Source organism: Mirounga leonina, unplaced genomic scaffold (assembly GCF_011800145.1).
Source record: "Mirounga leonina isolate KUSES-001 unplaced genomic scaffold, KU_Mleo_1.0 Mir_151, whole genome shotgun sequence".
NCBI classification, from domain to species: domain Eukaryota; kingdom Metazoa; phylum Chordata; class Mammalia; order Carnivora; family Phocidae; genus Mirounga; species Mirounga leonina.
The window spans coordinates 79,301,733-79,316,633 of NW_023270377.1; the positions used below are offsets into that span (position 1 = coordinate 79,301,733).

The 14,901-nt window shown below is 43.1% G+C and overlaps 1 protein-coding gene across 1 annotated transcript in view; it reads right to left on the reverse strand.

The window, feature by feature from the left end:
- LYPD6B (LY6/PLAUR domain containing 6B) overlaps positions 1 to 12,523 on the reverse strand; it is a 169,032-nt gene extending 156,509 nt beyond the window's left edge. Inside the window, exon 1 of the mRNA XM_035008070.1 lies at positions 12,450 to 12,523. The gene's annotated coding sequence lies outside the window, so the exon portion shown is untranslated. The remainder of the gene's footprint in view (positions 1 to 12,449) is intronic.
- Positions 12,524 to 14,901: the final 2,378 nt, after the last annotated feature.

Sequence of the window (14,901 nt, forward strand, 5' to 3'; positions counted from 1 at the left end):
TGTAGAGTCTGGGAGACCGCTAAAATAGCTTACTTCTCCCTCCAAATCCCCCCACCCCAAAACACCTTCCACTCCATGTGTCCGATGCTTCGAGGCCCGAATCAAGTCTTTCCTGACCACCCGTGTGGCCTTCCTTTCCTCCGTGACCTCTAGGAGCGCTTACCCACCACAGTACTCGCTGACACCCACCTTGCATGCCGTGTGTCCCCACTCAGGCTGTAAGCTGTGAAATATTAGACATCTCCCGGAGCACCTGCCACAGTGTCTTATGCGTGACTCCTAAGGTGACAAGTTCATCTAAATTACCCAGTTTGTCTGTTTCCCAAAGTAAATACATGGCTCTCAAGCCCTGTGGTGGTCAGCGGATAAGGCCGATAGTACGACTGTCAGCGAAGCGGTAATGCTAAAAGGCCAAAGTTTCTTGACTCGGAATATAGTTTTCTAAATTTATTTCAACAAACTGATTTTGTTGGTCTGATCACCATGGACAGGAAGAATGAAATATTCTTCTTGGCATCTAAGGAGTTCACAGTCTTTCAGAAAATAAAGATGCACGTATAGCTATTTAGGATAATGCGTTATTAATATGGAAAAAGTGGGAGGACGTATAACAATTACAAAGCCATCACAATGTTCCTCCAACAATGGATCGTGGATCACCACAACAGAAACTAATGATGTATTGTATGGTGACTAACATAACATAATAAAGTTAAATGAAATTTTAAAAAAAAACAATGTTCTTCAAGAGACGGCTGCAATTTACATCCCCCTGAATTTGGGCCTCATGACTAGAAATGGTGTCTGGAAAAAGACAAGGAACTCTCTCTTCCTCTACTCTGAACAGATCTGCCCCCCTGAGGAGCCCTGGTCTCTGAACTCAGCCACTGATTCGCAGAAGACACCGCACAGTGCAGCCCAGCTAGTGCGGGACGCTGGCCAGAGCCGGGGGGAAGCTGAAACACAGCCGAGGGAAGCAGCTTCACAACAGGCAGAGCAAAGCTGAGGTACCAAAGCGCTGTCCTGAAACCTCTGGACTAAGAGCTTGTCTAGTGAAAGATGGGCTGCAGAAGCATCTTCCAGACTGCAAAAAAACAACCCACTGGTGGACCATGAAATCAATTCAGAGGTACAAGACTTACAGTAAATGCTGTTCCATAAAATGCCTGTCGTGAGTATGAGTGTGTGCGTGTGTGTGTACATGTGAACACGCACTGGGTCATGCAAACCAATTTTTTCACAACAGTCTGCAAGGCTGTGCATCAGGTATATTATTTGGGAGATTATAGAAGGATTTATTTCAACTGGATAGAAGGAAAACACCTCTAACAAGGAAAACTATCTCACACTGAGGTTTACTGTTGGGAATGGCAGAGGGTTTCCAGCCCCTATGACTTCAAGCAGCGCCAAAGCCATAGACTGCCATGGAGGATATTCATTTTAGTAGAAAGTTAAATGAGAAGAACTCTGTTTCCTCCCTATCCTATGAAGACCATCAGTCTAGATCACAGGCAATTAACTATCACTGAAGGCACAGTTAGGAGAAAAGAATTCGATGGCGTCACAAGGGCAAATGTCTACACCCTGAAGTTCTGTTTGGTTGTTTATGCTGGAAGAGCACCTCTGTGAAAGGAAAAGTTGTAATGGATACTTAGACTAGGCTTCTCAGCCTAGATGTACATCAGAATTACCTGGGGAGCATTTAAAAGATACCCATGCTTGGATCCCAGGATATATCAATTAAAACACTGGGGCCCAATATTTGTTTTTTTGTTTAATGTTCTTCAGGCCAGAGTTGAGAACCACTGAGTTGTAGGGATAAAATATATAAATGAAACTTTATAAAGCACAGAGGGATGGGAAGCAGCCCCCAGGATTTACATGAAGATCATAAAAAGTGTTAGAAAACATCATATCAAGGCTTTTAATTTCTGCTCAGGGTGTAGAGAGCTGAAGAGAGCATCACTCCCATGCTCACAACAAATAAAAAGCCAGATAAATGGCAAGTCTAGAGCTTTCTTGACTCTACTGGAAAGCTGAGGTCACATGGAAACAAACTAGCCCTAAATCTAAGGAGAACCAGATACCTACAGGAAGAGAGAAGACAAGCACTTGTTTACCTGAGGTGGATGTACCTGGACACTGGCTAACAGGCATCAATTAACAAAAGACAACAGAATACTGCTGGGAAAGTTGACAGAGCATGGAGCCAGACCACTCTGAGGCACAGTGCAAAAGGAAGACCTAAGGCTGACACTGAGACAGACAGTAGGAAAAGCCCTCTGGCCAACCAGCCCCAACTCCAAACTCAAAGTATCACAAGAGGAATTTGAAGTGTGTGGTGCACTGAGAATAACCACACCAACAACAAACCTCAAATCCAGTTCAAATCCTGATAAGAGGGATCAATTGCCCACACTAAAGGTCTAGCAAAAATAGAAAGGCACTCCCATTTCCAGACATAAAAACTATTTATCTCCATCTCTCATGTCCTACACAAGGTGTCCAGTTCTCAACAAAACATACAGAGCACACAAGAAGCAAGAAAGAAACCACACTGCCAAGAGAGGGCAATGAATGAACCAAACTCAGATATAAACAGATGTTGAAACAATCAGACACTAAATTTTATTTTTTTTAAAAGATTTTATTTATTTATTCGACAGATAGAGAGAGAGCACAAGTAGGCAGAGTGGCAGGCAGAAGGAGAGGGAGAAGCAGGCTCTCTGCTGAGCAGTGAACCAGACATGGGGCTCCATCCCAGGACCCCAGGATCATGACCTGAGCTGAAGACAGCCGCTTAACCGACTGAGCCACCCAGGCGTCCCTGGACACTACATTTTAAACAACTTTAATTAATTGTAAAAGACCCTAACAGAAAGAGTGGACAACACAGAAGATTAAATGTCTCCTTTTACCAGAAAGATAGAAACTGTAAGAGAGAATAAAATGAAAAAACTTGAAAGGCTAAACACAGTAACAGAAATGAAGATGGCTTTCAATATTCTTGAGCAGATTTGACACAGCCAAGGAAACAATCAGTGAACTAGAAAATAGGTCAACAGAATTACCCACACTAAAGCAAGAAGCAACAAAAAGAAGAATGAAACAAAATGAAGTGTTCAATAGCTGTGGAACAAATCAAAATTTCTAACCCTAGGTGTGATCAAATTTCAGAAGGAGAAAAGAAAATGGAAGAGAAGAAATATTTGAAGAAATAATTGTTGAGAATTTTCTAAAATTAATGACAGACACCAAACCACAGATCCAAGAAGCTCAAGAACACCAAGCAGGATGAATACCAAGAATGTGCATACATGTGCACATGTGTGCACACACACACACACTCACCCAGAGGTGTAACATATTAAAACAGATGAAACCAAAGACAAAAAGAATATTGAATACAGTGGTAGAAAAATAAAACATTAAATATAAAAGAAAAAAGATAAGGATTATAGAAGACATCTTGTCAGTAGCATGCAAGTAAGAAGTCAATGAAGCAATATCTTTAAGGTGCTGAAAGAAAAAATAAACTGTCAACCCAAAATTCTAGACCCAGTGAAAATATCTTTCAAAAACAAAGGAGGAAAAAGGACTGACACAGACAAAAACTGAGAGAATTCATGACCAGGACACCTACACTATGAGAAATGCTAAATGAAGTTTTTCAGGCAGAAGGAATATAATATCAGAAACTTGGATCTACACAAAGACATGAAGAGTGCTGGAAATGGAATAAATGAAAGTCAAAAACAATTTGTCTTTTTCTTCTTTTTAATTGCCATAAAAGATAACTGAATGTCTAAAGCAGGAGTCAGCAAACTATGGTTTACAAGCCAAATCCAGCCCATAGTCTCTTTTAGTATGACCTTTGAGCTAAGAATCATTTTTATATTCTTTAAGTATTGTTTAAGAAAAGATGAAAATACGCAGCAGAGACCAAATGTGGCCTCAAAGCCAAAAATATTCACTTTTTGATCCTTTAGAGAAAAAGTTTGTTAACCCCTGGTCTAAAGCAAAAATAACAGCAATGTTGTGTTTACAACATATGTAAAAGGAAAATGATGATAACAATAAGTACAAAGGATAGAAGAGAAAGATTGGAAATATACTACTGTTGAAGTCCTTACACTACATGGGAAACAGTATAATATTATTTGAAAGTAGATTCCGATCAATTAAAGGTATATATGTATATATATTTGTGTATATATATATATTTGTATATATTTATATATATACACACACACTCTAGCGTAATCACTTAAAAATGTAAAAGAAGCATAAATAAGAAGTCCATAGTGGAGATAAAAGGGAATCATAAAAGGAACTCAATAGGAAAAAGAAAGAAAGAATAACAGCTAGCAAAATGGTAGATTTTGATTAAGTTTAATAGCATAGTAAATGGTCTAACACACCAATTAAAAGATAGATATTGTCAGATAGTTTAAAAAAGCAAGACTCTAAGGTCTACAAGAAACCTGCTTTAAATATACAGACATAGACAGGCTAAAAGTAAAAGATATAGGAAACAAACACTAACCAAAAGAAAGCTGGAGTAACTATATTATTAATACCCAAAGCAGTAGAACCCAGAACAAGGAATACTAACAAGGATAAAGAGAAATAGTATATAATAATAAAAGGATCAGTTCTCCAAGAGGACATAACAATCCTGAATGTGTATGCACCTAAGAACAGATGACCAAAATACATGAAGCAAAAAGTGATAGAACAAAAAGGAGAAATAGAAAAATCCACAACTTTAGTTGGAGACTCCAACATGCCTCTCTGTTACTGATAAAACAAGTGGACAGAAAATGAGGACACAGAAAACCTAACATTTCTAGAACATTCTACCCAACAATAGCAGAATACACATCCTTTTCAAGTACACATTGAACATTCAACAAGACAGAGCATATTCTGGGCCATAAAACAAAGGTGAACAAATTTAAAAGAACAGAAATCATGCAAATTATACTGTGAGACAATAGTAGAATTAAATTCGAAATCAGTACAGTAAGACTTTAAAAATCAAATGACACACATTCAAATAACACGTGGATTAAGAGGAACTCTCAAGGTATAGTCTTAAATATTTCAATTTTAAATAAATGAAAATGAAAATACACATAACAAAATTGTGGAATGTAGCTAAAGCAGTGGTTAGAGGGAAATGTATAACACTAAATGCTTATATTAAAACAGAAGAAAAATCTCAGATCAGTAATATGCACTATCCCTTAAGAAAACAAAAAAATAAACCCAAAGCAAGGAGAAGGAAGAAATAAAAGAGCAGAAAGCAATAAAATTGAAAACAGAAAAACAGACAAAATTAATGAAACCAAAATCTGGACCTTTGTAAAGATCAATAAAATTAATAATTTTCTAGACAGAATAAGAAAAAAATTGAAGACACAAATTACCAGTATCAGGTATAAGAGGAGAAAATCACTATAGATTCCACGGACATTAAGTGGATGATATGAGGACACCACAAACAATTCTACCTCCATATTTTGACAACTAAGGTGAAGTAGAACAATTCCTTAAAAAACATAAACTACCCTAACTTATCAAGAAATAGGCAACCTGAAGTGTACCTATACCTATTAAATTTGTAGTTAAAAACTTTCTATCAAAGAAAACTCTAGACCCATATGGTTTCATTAATGAATTCTACCAAACACTAAAGAAAGAAATAATACCAATCCTGCACAGCCTCTTCCAAAAATACATCACAACCAAGTGAAGTTATCCCAGGAATACCAGGCTGGTTCAATGTGTGAAAATCAATCAGTATAATTCACCATATTAAATATAAAGAAAAAAATCACATGATCCTGTTAATAGATGGAGAAAAGTCATTCAACAAAATTCAAAATCCATCCATAATAAAAACTCTCAGTAAACTCAGAATACAACGGAAATTCATTAACCTCATAGAGCATCTAGCCTCAGTTAACATCATATTTAATAGTGAAAAATTAATTATTTCTCCCCCATGACAAGAAACAAGGCCAGAATGTTCTCTCTCACCACTCCTATTCAACATTGTACTGGAGTTCCTACCCAGTGCAATAAGGCAAAAAATAAATAAGTAAAAGGTATCCAGATTGGGAAGGAAGAAATAACACTGTCTTTATTCACAGATGACATGATTGACTGTGTAGAAAATCCCAAAGGATCTACAAATAATCTCCCTAGAATAAGTGACTTTAGCAAGGTAACCGGATATAATGTCAATATATAAAAACCAATTACAGGGATGCCTGCGTGGCTCAGTCAGTTGAGTGTCCAATTCTTAATTTCAGCTCAGGTCATGACCTCAGGGTTGTGGGACGGAGCCTCAGTAGGGAGTCTGCTTGAGATTCTCTCTCTCCCTCTCCCTCTGCCCGCCCCCATTCACTCTTTCTCACTCTCTCTCTCTTTCAAATAAATAATCTTTTTTAAAAAATTACATTTCTATATACTAGCAACAACAGCAACCCCCAAAATTAGATACTTAAGTATAAATCTAACAAAACACACAAGATCTGTATCCTAAAAACTACAGAACGGTAATAGAGAGATAAGATATGTCATCTTCATGGACTGAAAGACTCAATATTGTAAAGATGTTAATTCTTCTTAAATTAACGTATAGATTCAAAGCAATCCCATTCAAAGTCCTGGCAGGATTTTTTGTAGATATTGACAAGTTGATTCTACAATTTATATGGAAAGGCAAAGGAACTAAAAGAGCCACACCAATTCTGGATAAAAATAAAGCTGGAGGACTTACACAATCTGCTTTCCAAACTTATTATAAAGTCACAGTAATCAAGACAGAGGTGGTGTTGGCACAAAATAGGCATAGAGATCAATGGAATAAAACTGAGAGTCTGGAAATAAACACATTTATGACCAACTGATATTCAACAAAAATGCCAAGACAACTCAATAGGGAAACATAGTCCCTTCAATAAATGATGCTTGAACAACTGGACTTACATATACAAAAAAAAAAAAAAAAAAAAAATTCCCTGACTCATGGGGCGCCTGGGTGGCTCAGTCGGTTAAGCGTCTGCCTTCGGCTCAGGTCATGATCCCAGGGTCCTGGGATCAAGCCCCGCATCGGGCTCCCTGCTCCGCGGGAAGCCTGCTTCTCCCTCTCCCACTCCCCCTGCTTGTGTTCCCTCTCTCGCTGTGTCTCTCTCTGTCAAATAAATAAATAAAATTTAAAAAAAAAAAAATTCCTTGACTCATACCTTATACCTCATACAAAAATTAACCCAAAATGGATCACAGACCTAAGTGTAAAACATAAAATCATGAAAGTTCTAGAAGAAAGCATAAAAAATTTTCAAACTATTTGGTTAGTCAAAGAATTCTTAGATATGACAACAAAAGTTTGATTCACAATAAAAATTGATAAACTGGTTTATCAAAGTTAAAAACTTTAGCCCTGAGAAAGACACTGTTAAGAGAATAAAAATATAAGGCACAGCCTGGGAAAAATTACTTGCAAAACACATTTCTGAGATTCCAGATTATGTAAAGAACTCTCAAAACTCAACAATAAGAAAACAAACAACCCAATAAAAATAGGCAATCAAAATTACCACTGCATAACTTTTAAAAGCTATAAATTTTTATTTGAATTTGTATATTTTTTTCCAGTCTATTCTGGGTCACAATGTAACTTCTCGCCGATTTGTTTTGTTCCATATCATTTGACCCCAGAATTAGGTTTTGATCTCTGTTAACCTTTGATGCACCTTATATTGACCTAAAAAAAAAGAAAATATTAGTTTTCATTGAACTCAAGGGATAAATTTCATATAAGTCCTTACTAAAGAGACTAATTTTCCTATCAAATAAAATTGGCTCTTTAAACACACACAAAAAAAGTTACAACTTTCGGGGCACCTGGGTGGCTCAGCTGGTTAAGCGACTGCCTTCGGCTCAGGTCATGATCCTGGAGTCCCTGGATCGAGTCCCACATCGGGCTCCCTGCTCAGCAGAGAGTCTGCTTCTCCCTCTGACCCTAACCCCTCTCATGTGCTCTCTCATTCTCTCTCTCTCAAATAAATAAATAAAATCATAAAAAAAAAAGTTACAACTTTCTAAGGTATAAAAATTTATTTTCTCACCTTTTAAGAAATGAGCCCTGAACATGAATCACATTTTTAATCACCATACTTCCTCCTTCTTCCTGATACCAAAACTAAACAATTCTGAAACCCAATGATGAAAGAAATGACTCTTATTTTCCCTTTGCTCATGTTTCTTTACTTATTTCTCACCACCTGGTATCACGCTTTGTAAGTCATTGTAAATCAAGTTTGGGAACAATGTGAAGTATAACAAAGAAACAAAGAGATTCTGCATGAAAGAAATCTTTTAAAATCAAGTTATTCAATATGTAACCCTCTTCTTCCAAGTGAATGTTTTTTTCCCCCAATATCATGCCTGCTCAGGCCATACTTCTCTGCTGGAAACCAGAGAAAGAAAAAACCTTGAAGATTTCCAGCACTATGCCCGGCTGGTTTCCAACTATTGCACTCTTTTCTTACCCTATTTTAGTTTTTAGTCTTTTTTTGTAAATTTGCGTACATTTGACACACAATGTAACATTAGTTTCAGATATACAACATACTGATTCAACAAGTCCATATGTTACACCACGCTCACCACAAATATAGTTGCTGTCACCACACAATGCTGTTACAATACCATTGACTCTAGTCCCTGTGTTGTATGTTTCATCCCCGTGACTTATTCATCCCATCACTGAAAGCCTGTACCTTCCACTCCCCTTCACCCATTCTGCCCACCCTTCCACCACCCTCCCCTCTGACAATAACTTTTTTCTCTTACAGTACTTCTCATCACTTGAAATATGAGACAAAACATAAATAAATAGGTCTTCTTCCAGTAGATTGTAAGTGCCATGAGCAGAGAGATTTGTCTTTCTTGTGTACTCTTTTATCCTCAGCACCCAGAACAGGATCTGGCACACAGCAGATGCTCAGTATTTGTGAATCAATGACTGCCCAAGGCATCTCTCCCTACCCATTCCTTCATGTTATCCAATGATCCCGGCCATCCCATAGCACCACTGCTGATGGAAACAAAATATGCTGCCCTCCACTCCCTCCTTTCTTTCAGGATTAGTGACCAAGACTTTCTGCCAACTTCTGTGCTAACGAGATATTAAGGATGCATCCCTTTTTGCCCAATCTACCTCCGAATGTCCACCAATGCCTGCCGTATCAAATGGAAACAAAAAGCAGCACTCCATACTTCAAATGAAAACAGGCTAAATGCTTTGAAAGCAATAGGCAGTAGAGGCTGGTTTCCTACTAAAACAACTATAGAGTATCCACCTACTGGATTTACTGTCAGGAGAACTGTTTTCTTGCCCAGGATCCACCACTAACTGCATCTTCACCAAGTCCCAGCCTGTTAGTTTGAAGACAGGTTAACAATACTGAAACGCAGCCATGATTTAGAACAAGAAAGTGTCCTCAACAGAGGGCATGGGAGAAGGTGAAGGGGAGGTGCTGGGGGGTGGGACGCAGAGCAGAACCAGCTGTGAGGCTTTTTCAAACTATACATGCCCCCCCACCCCCGCCAACTCCTCCACCCTAACCCACCCCTACAGAATCATCACGATAAGGTAAGCCACTGTTGCTGTTACCAACAGGAGTATGAAAAGCTCAGAAAAACGTTTCCAGATTTTAAATGTAAGTTCTTTGAGGACTGGCACCATGATTTATGCTTCTTAGTGAGAGCCAGCATGGTATCTAATATAGGGTACTCTATGTTAGAGGCTCTACCTTTGTCTCCAGCCTCGCTCCTCTCTCCCCTCAGCCGCACCCTGTACTCTATTGTACTCAACTTCTCCTGATTGCCCATACAGACCAGGCCTTTCATCATCCGTCACTGCCTGTGGGCAAAACCACTGACTGCCTGCCTACCTAACAGCCTGATAGGCCATCTCACTTCCTTCCTTGATAACAGGACTCCAGCTTTGTTCAGATACGGGGCATCCATGTGCTCAGGGAAGCTGAGCCCCTTTCTCAGCTCCAGAAGACTGTGTGGATAAAACAATCATAGCCCACTTTCTTCTCCTTTACCAGTGACTGATTTAGGGTGGGCATGTGACCATTCTGGCCAATGACCTAGGGAACTTCTGGGAAATTCTGTCCTTTGTTATCTAGACAAACAGCATCCATCCCTTCTGTTTTGGGTGTTATCACCCGGCAGCCATGATGGAGCTGCAGTCATCCTGTGGCAGAGCGAATCCAAAAGAGGGCTGTGACCACTGTGAACCACCTACCTGCAAGGACTTCTGAAGTGAGAGAGTCAAGGGACCTAAATCACGTTACCTAGAAGAGCAAGCACTGATCCCCCACCACAACGGCCTGGGAAGCCCCTCAGGCTTTTTTCTCCTAGAGCAGCCCTACCGTCTCCAATTTAGAGCTCAACTACAGTCTCCTGGAGAAGCCTTCCCTATGTCCCCAGAGAGTTAAACATTCCCAGGCACTGTTATCTGCACATCTGCCTTTCCCACCAGACAGTGAGCTTCTCCAAAGCAATCATTTTCACCCTTGGCAGAGGCGGTCTCAGTTTGGGCTTAGCATAAGTGACTCCATTTTGGTCCTATTGAATGAATGATCAAGAAAATAATGAATGAAAGGATGAACACGTAGGATGCTCTCCATGCCTTGGATAAAGACTTGATGACTGACAGACTGAATATGGCACCCAGGCTGTCTACACTCTACTACGGACTTCGTTTAGGTGGTGGTGAGCAAAGGCAGAGATAGTGCAATGGACATGTACTATTTTTATCTGTGCAGAAGCAGACTTCTCACTGGGAACTGCCCCTCCCCAGTCTCCAGCAGCTGAACTGGACCTGAACCAATCCCCCAGGCACTGGTGGCACCTGGGTAAAGTTTTCACTCCTATCGTGGAAACCCACTGCCTATCCACTTAAATGGCTTGGCCCAGCTTCGGTCTAGCATATCATTAAGTTTTGCTATGAGGATGAAGGAGCTGGAAGAAGAGAGAGACTCTTCCCCTCCCTCCACTCCCTCTCTCTGAAGGAGGAGATAAACCTGAAGGCGCCAGTGCTATTTATCACTTCATACTAAAAACCAGTCAACACAGAAGGTGAAAAGAGCCAAGATATGTGTGAGAGAGAATGAGCCCTGCAACCTCATATGAGCCCCTGGATGGAGCTATGCCTGAAGCTAAAACCCTCAGTCTTTTTCATTTATGTGACCCAATTTCTATATTGCATCAATTTTCAAGTGACCAACACCCAACTCAAAAGAATTCTGACACAGTCGATAATGATGAAAGCAGGCTGATAATACCCTTCCGTCTGCAAGGTCTGTCCTGATACCTCTCAATCTTCTGCCTCTAGGATGGTATCAGGAAGTAAAAAAGCCTGAAAGCAATCTAGCAGTGAGCAAGTCAGAGTGACTAAAGAAAAAAAGATGCCACCCCCAAAACACTCACACACACACCTCACCACCCCTAATTTTCCCCCTAAAGGAGGGTAATCTGAGCCTCCTGGATCTCCCTTCTGTTCAGAAATGTGTGGAGACCTCTGGGAGGCATAAAGTGTTACATTATCACGTAGGGAAAAAATGGAGAGAACTTTCATCACGCTTTGTGCTATGCACTTTATGAACATCGTATAACTTAAGGCTATTTTAATGACTATAATACCCATTTTGCCTTTGAGGAAACTGAGCATCAGCGAAGTTAAGTAAGTTGCTCAAGGTCACACAGCTAATAACTAGAATTTAAACAGCACTCTAGACCTTTTTCCCCTTTCTCCCTCCGATCGCTGGGTCCTGGGAGATGGAGGCACCCCTCCACCTCCACCCTCATGCCCACAACGCCCCAGGGCACACAGACCTGCAGTCTTCCAACCTCAGGCCCCCGGAGTCAGAGCAGCCGAGCGTACTCAGCTCTTCGGAAGCCCCAGGGAACTAACTAAGCCTTACGCATGGGTCGTTTATTCACCACCACCACCAAAAAGTAAAGAGCCGGGCAGAGCAGCGGCAGGTACGTGGGCCCTTGTGCGGCGCCGCAGAGGGAGAGGCGGGAGCTCCTCTCGGCTCCTCCACGGCCCGAACCCCCGCCCCAGCTCCGCGCTCTCCCCGGCAGCCCTGTCCCCAGCCTCCGCTCTCCCCTCCCAGCGCCACGCAAACGGTGCTTGGCGGCGCCCTGGCCGCGCAGGGAACCCTGCGCGACCCCCGCCCCCGCCCCGTCCAGATGTGCCCAGCTGTTCGCCTCCGGGCGGCTTCGGGACCCCCGCCCCTCCACCGCACCGCGGCCCTCCACGGCCCGCCGCGGCCGCGCGGTCCCGCAGGTCCCTCGGGGTCCTCCGGCCCCGGCCGACCACCGCCCCCAGCTGGCCGCGCCCCCCCCCCGCTCACCTGCGGCGCCCGCGCCCGCCGGGCCCCTCGGCGTCCCAGCCCGGCTCCGACCTCGGCTCCGAGCGCTCCTGCCGGGGGCCGGCGTTGGCTGCGGCCGCGCGGGGCGGGGCGGGGCGCGGCTCCTCCCCGCCTGAGCCACCTGGGGCGCCCGCGAGGGGACCCGGCCGGGACAGGTGGGCCCCGCCCGGGAGCGAGCCGCTGGGGCTCAGGCTCCTCGGGGGACCTCAGGGATCCTCCGCCTGTTGAAGGGAGGCCCGGGCGGGAAACGGAACACAGAGCGTGAGCCTGACCGGACCAAGCGACCAAGCCAGTGCGACGAGTGGAAGCCAACCCCTTTGTGGGATATACAAACCGAGAACCCAGAACTGAGACCGTCGGGGTGAAAATGCTTGGGCCAAGGGCACAGGTGAGTTAGTTCAGAAACTGGAAGAACTCAGGCCTTTTCCGACCATCCCACGCTAAGCCACCCGCACGTCACCCACGGTGGGCTCAGATGACCCCCAACCCTTTTGTAAAATAACATTAAGCTATAAATAAGATCATTTCAGGTAATGATATCCTCCCCCCAAGAGGGGAGGAACCTCCTCTGTCCACCGTTAAATAGCCAGAGCCGTGAACAAATCCAGGACAGTGCATGAGTTTAGTTAATACTTGGTGCACAAATGAGGTGTGGCCCGGTCTTTTGAGTCCAGCCTTCTGCTGGTCCCTACAGACCAGAATTGTCCCAGCATCTCTCCTACTTTATTAGTGAGAACCCAGAGTCAAGAAGCCAGGCTTCCAAGCCACCCATCCTCTCTGTACTGCTTACTTCCCCTCCCAGTGCCTGCCAGGCAGCTGGCTTGTGGGAGGTCTACACCCCTGGGCATCTTTGTAAGCTGTCGAGCAAATCTTTAACTTCTGAAGATGTCCCAGGCCTGGGTACTCAGAAATATAATGCTGTCCTGCCAGCCTTGCACTTGTGGAAACAGCCCAGAGTTTGTAAGACTGACCCAGGATCCCACAGCCAGTAGCAGAGTGAAGACTCGGGCACTGGTGGTGATGGTGGGTCCTGTAGCCAGGAAGCCTTGAGTGGGGATAGAACTTCTACAGAAATGGGGCTTGTGTTTGGTCCTCTGCTGAGATCTCTTATCAGTGGTCTTTCCAGGCCTCTCAGAGGGCAAGTGTGATTTGAGCCACTCACACTTACTGAGGACTTAACAGTTTCAAAAAGAAAGGTGTGGGGTACCTGGTTTGCTCAGTCAGTAGAACATACGACCCTTGATCTTGGGGTTGTGAGTTTGAGCTCCAGGTTCGGTATAGAGGTTAAGTCAATCAATCAATCAATCAAATCCATTTAAACAAAAAGAAAAGATGTGTCAAAATAGGACACAAAGAGTTCCATTGAGCAAATGAATAGCCTTAACACACACATACACACACACCCAATGATGTGTGATGCTGCTAGTCACATGTTAATCTCAAGACTCATTAAAGAAGTCCATTATAAGCGCACTATGGGAAACACTGTACAACTTTAAAATTGTATGGAGAACATTCCTACTTAGAACTATTTCGGTACACTTCTATGACTGTCTGTTAAACCTCAAAGCCATAATTAGAGGCTGTCTGTTGAGGTCAGGGCCAAGTGGTCTGCTCCACCCCTACCCCTAACAATAGGCTCAACATTATTGGGGACTGGACCCCCCCATCCTGCTTCCTCAGTGAGTCTGGCACAGATGGATGTTTAAGAGGTGGTATGGCCTGGCTAGTTGCTTCACACTGGGCAAGGCCAGCCTGTTAAAAAGTTACAGAGAATGCTCCACCTAGGTGTGCCCTCATCCAGCTGTACTCCCTATGTGGTAGGTGAGGAGGCTGGTGTCCCAGGATGGGGCTAGGAAGGGTCCTGCCATTGGGACAGCCACTTGCACCAGCACATGGGACTGAGCTTGGGAGCCCCTCCAGTTCTCACCCACACAAAGTGGGCCTGGCCCTTGTGTATTGGTTTCACTCAGTGGAGCATGTGATCCCCTGTGATTTAGGATCCTCCCACTATGTGTGTGATCTTGGCTGGGCCAGTCTGGTAAGGGATGTCACACAAACTGGCCTGGGAATCATCATCAGGAAGGCACAAGTCCTGCCCTGGCATTCGTTCATTCTCTCTCTAGCTCTCTCTCTCCCCTTCCCTCCTCCCCCCCCCCCCCCCCACTCAGGGCTTGCTGAGTAGCCCCGGGGCAAGTTCCCTAATTGCCTAGTTGTGCATTTCTCCCACTTAGAAAACCTGCAAGCATGAAATCAGACAAGATCTCTGCTGGAAGTTCTTTGCTTGAAAGGGGAATCTGAAATATGAAGGTCTGATACCATTGTGAGGTTAAGTGAAATAATGCATATGAAGTGCTTGAGCACAGCGCCAATGACCATGCATGTTTCTATTCTCTGCCAGTCCCTAGGAAAAATGATACTTGAACTAGGAAAT